This window comes from Seriola aureovittata, chromosome 7, assembly GCF_021018895.1.
Source record: "Seriola aureovittata isolate HTS-2021-v1 ecotype China chromosome 7, ASM2101889v1, whole genome shotgun sequence".
NCBI classification, from domain to species: domain Eukaryota; kingdom Metazoa; phylum Chordata; class Actinopteri; order Carangiformes; family Carangidae; genus Seriola; species Seriola aureovittata.
In genome coordinates, this window is record NC_079370.1 from 22,979,742 (window position 1) to 22,984,866 (window position 5,125).

Sequence of the window (5,125 nt, forward strand, 5' to 3'; positions counted from 1 at the left end):
TACATTCCTGGTCCCTAGCTGATGAATCGTAATGGTTGTGGTGATCCGCTGACTTGTAATCAAGCACTACAGAGAGGTTGATGTTTGTGGTTTTGAGTGAAATGTCTTGACAACTATTGTATGGATTGCCATAAAACTAACAGACATTTATGTTTCCCCTGTATTTATACTTAATATATTTCCATCAGCCTCACTTGTACTTTCTGTTTAAGGCTGATGGACACTGTAAACACTGTACCTGTAAAATAACAGCATGTCAGAACTGTCATTGTGAGCATGTTAACGTGCTCAGGGTGGTTGAGGACATCCTCACAGAGCTGCTAGCACGTTGACTCTTAGTGTGTTTTTATTAAGGCTTTAAAATGTTTTCATAAGCCCAAGGGTTTTAGACCCCCACCCCCTCCCAGAATCTTTCACCTTGAGTTAAGGTTGGCTCCTGTGGTTGAATCCTGTGGTATTTCACTATTGGAGTGGCCAAACCAGTGTTTATTTACATGTAGATTATAATTCTCAAACATGAAATTCACCAAGGTCACCATTAAAATAATGTCTAAACATGCAGTGTGGTCCTAAAGCATGATGTTGCTCTCTGTAGCAATCCACAGCAATATAACTATTCCCATTCATGCTGGCTGCTGCTGAGTAATGTCTCCTTTTATTCTCATATCTATTTCACACCAGCAGCACATGTAAAAGAGGAACAAGCAAAAACTGTCCTCCACCACAGACAAGTAATTACTAAGGCTCAATATGGAGTATAGACCTTTGTTCAGACTGATATTTTTCATGAGATAACTGTCTGAAAAGGCTAATGAGCTGCACAGTGTCAACAGACGGTGGTGTACTGGCCAAAAAACTTTTAATTTGACACCTCCATCATCAAGGGGAGAAAGACAAAGAACGCCTGCAACTCCTCACGGCTTGTGGGTGACTGTGTCTGTCGGTGTGTTCAAAACAGCAGCAGCAGCCAGTAATGTGGAGTAGCTCCTTCTGCTCAGCAGGCTTGAAACAAATGGGTTATTTAGAGCCTACTTCATTTGCACTTGTGGAGAAAGGGCAGAAAGGAAATGAGAACCCCTTGACGGTTCAGTGTTAGATGTATTTAATTAGCCAATTCACTCTCTGCTTTGCCGCCTCAGTGGGCACAATGCTTCTTTGTATTTTTAAAAGTAATTGTCACTTGCCGCATCAGCATTCAGCAGATCCAGGCACGCAGTCAGGAGCAGAAAAAAATAGTTCCGTCGGCCTCACTGAGAGCTCGTTACATAGACACACACAGTCGGACATTATGCTGCATTGCTGGTCAGAGATAACCTATGGAGCCTGGATGCCATGTTCACAAGCCATGAAGTGGAGGTGCGGGCATCACATACGCTCCAGTGGCGATCAGTAATAGATCATTTTGGTTTACTCAGCTGACTGAGCTCTGCAGGCTGCTTAACACAAAATGGTCTCATCATTGTTTACACTAATGTTTAGAAATATTTATATAAATATATAAGATTATTTAATTTTACACAGTGACATGACTAAGAGTCTACAGTTTGTGAGGCTGCATAGACACAGCTGTGTTTTCAGCTTAATGCTAACATGCTTATGTTTAGCAGGTATAGAGAGAGAAATTATATAAATGATATAATGACAAAAATAATAAGATATTATTATAATTATTCATATGACAATATGGTTTCAGTTGCCTTTAACGAACATCATTTCCCATAAACCCTAGATGTTACCTGTCACTGCTCGACAGGAGAAGCGAGGCCATGAGCTAGCTGAGGGTGACTTTTATGGATATGGACAAAACCAAGTTACAATGATGTTTTTTTTTTCGTGGGAGCTGTAGTTTTTTTTCTGCGCTCACAAAGCTATCTGAAGCCAGTTGAACACATGCTAGCCCAGAGTGACATCATGACTTTGGCTCTCTATGATGTTTACCATATTCACCATCTTTGTTCAGTGTGTTAACTTGCTAAATTTGCCATCGAGGACTGAACACTAAATACAGTTGAGGCTCATGGGAATATCATTAGTTTTGCAGGTAAACTAAAAGGTCCCATATTGTATAAAGTGAGATTTCCACGTCTCTTCTGATTATAAAGCAGGTGTATAGGTGCTATATAAATACTGTGAAAGTAAAGCTTGTAATCACAAACTGTGCCTTAAAACGAGTCATCAGGACAACACTGTTGCCTACAGTCACTGCCCTCAGCCATGCCCCTGGCACGGCCCACTGTTCAACCTTGCAGGATTTGGTCTTTCTCTGTGTCTTTACCTGAAATGTGCTACATTTTTTTCCAATCTCCGTTCAGGACTCTCATTAGTGTTTTGTACAGCCTCTCCAATGATCTTTTCACCTAATAATCTTTCCAATGCTATTCCTCTACTGATCGTCGGATTACTTTTTCTTGCTGCTTTAAGTTTCCCGTTTGCATCAGTCGTGTTGTTTTTATGAGTTACACTTGGACTGAAAACCAGCTGTTATTATGGCTGTGTGTGCGTGGACTGCAAACTTGCTTACTCACAGTTAAGGGATGATGTACACTGCCTGGAGTAGGACCTACGCAAAAATAAGATGCTTGGTAGTTTTGTCTCTGTAGCTGCTGCCAAGACAAAGCATATTTCTGCCATAATTTCCCCATATATGCCGCCATTGCATGGACTCACCTTAATGTCGCCGCTGGTCTCTCTTCTGAAATCCCAATCAATCCAAACTCCACATGGTCTGGTGTTGACAGAAGAGTTGACTGCTCCCTCTCCTTCCCCTGGTAATTCACTTGCCATATTCCACTGTTGCTGTCTGTCCCTGATGTCCACGACGGGCCTCTGATTCTGCGGCAACACACACTCCCTTGGCCTCAATGCACACTGGCATCGTACCGGTCCACCCAGAAGGTCAAGCAGCTGAGGAGAGTGGGCTGGAGGCATCAGGCTTGGCCACTCCAGCATTGGACCTGGATGCTGCAACACCACTGTGCTGCCAGATGATCCAGGGGTTTGCACTGGAACCAGGCCAAAGGCTTCGGTGTATAGCTCCATAGAAAATTCAGCTGGAGCATTTTAGTTTATAATAATATAATAATAGTTTATTTAAAAGTTCATTTAAGGAGCACTTTTTAAAATCAGAGATTACAAAGTGCTTCGTAAGGATAAAATAACAAAACAAACAAAAACACATGAAGCAAATTACTCGAGATAAAGGAGATAAAACAATAAAATAAACAATAAAAATAGAAACACAAGTAAGCAATGTAAAAATATGTGAAATATTTAAAATAGATTAATTAAAAGCTTTCTGAAAGAAATGTTTTTTTAGGAGCGATTTAAAAGAAGATACTGAGTTTGAGCGTCTGTTCGGCTCATTTCGGCGCTGACTGACTGTTGCCATTTGCCTTTACCAGTGAGTTATACCAAGCTACAGCAGCAGGCCACAGTCCATTGCCTAAGGTTGGCCTGGATGTGTGTCGCTCAGAAAACAGTCCTGCTCATGCAACGGCTCCAGAGTGAAGCCTAAGAGAGGAGATGTAAAACCTCATTGAAATGAAACAAAACATTCATCTTAGGGATATATAAACTTCAAATAAAACAAAAGAAAATTGTAAAATATGTGACCTAAAGTATTTAAGTACAAATTGAAATTCTGACCTTCTGGTGTGATTAGAGTGGAATGGATGGATGATGGAGGATGGTGTGGTTAGAGTTATTAAGCTGAAGATTTACTGAGGTTATTTAAATTCATTTTGAAGGGAACATGGCCGTCTATAACAAATTTCATTACAAATTACAGGAAACATTTTGTGCCAATAAATCTGATAGAAACTGAGAAATGTCCCTGGATAAGTGAAAACTTTGACCTAATGTTGCCACTAGATCAGGGGTCTGCAACCTTTACTATTAAAAGAGCCAATTTTGGCCCCTCTCCTACAAATAAGAATCATCTGAAGCCGCAAAACCTATTCGACCCTTAAAATTAATATAACACAGCGTTAAACTTTTACCTGTTATAACAAAGGAAAACACCAAACTCTTATGAATAGGAAAAAAAAAACACTAGCATGTGTATGCCTACTTTTAAATAAATCACAGAACTATGCAGGCCTATTTGAGTCCTTCTCTTATTTGTGAAGGATTAAAAATATAAAAAGTAACCCACTTTGAAATAAATTAAAAATATAGCTGCAGACTTTTCTTTTTTTGGATTTATCCATGGTTAGCTTACCTGGGGTCCGAAACTCCAAATCAGCCACCTATCAGCAGCAGGAAGAGGCGGTAGGCTGTAAACGTTGCTATGGAGACGTTGTAAGATGTGACCTATATTTTAGTCGACGAAATATTATCAGTATCACCTTGATATCCAATATATGAGGTGTTCTCTTTAAAAGAAAAAATAAAATAAAAATAAAAATAGCTGTTATTTATTTTCATGTTATTTTATTTTTTTCAAAGCTACAGGGAGCCACTGCAGAAGGGCTGAAGAGCCGCTGCAGCTCTGCTGCTCCAGAGCTGCGAATAGCCGACCCCCGCAGTGGATGAAAAATCTGAGGATCACCTAAAGGAAAACAATTCAACCTCTCGGGACCCTGGATGTCTGTAGCTAATTCCAAGGCATTCAATCTGATAATTATGGAGACATTTCACTTGGAACCAACTACATCCAATAGTTGTTGAGATATTTCAGGCTAAACCAACTGACAGACAGATATGCCTAGATTAAACATTGATAATGATAATGTGCCCGAAGTACTCCCACTCTGACATATTGTTAGAGCTATTTGATCGTCCCACATCATGATGAACTTAAGAAAGTGAAGACTGTACAACATTTTGAACTAAAAGGCCGATTTTCAAAGTCTAACCGTACCATTTCACAATGATTTCCGGTACCACGCATGTTACATAAATACCATCAATCACTGACACACACTCCCAAATAAACCCACAACTAGACAAAAAATCACCTAGCTCCACAAGCTGTAATTACACTAAAGTGGAGGATGCACTGTTGTACCCTGGGGCTGAAGTGCCTCTATAATAAGCTTTCATCAAGAGCCAACTCAAGAACAATGTCCCACATATCAACAAGCAGTGCTCTCCAGCAGACAGAAAAAAAGAACGGAAGAGGTGA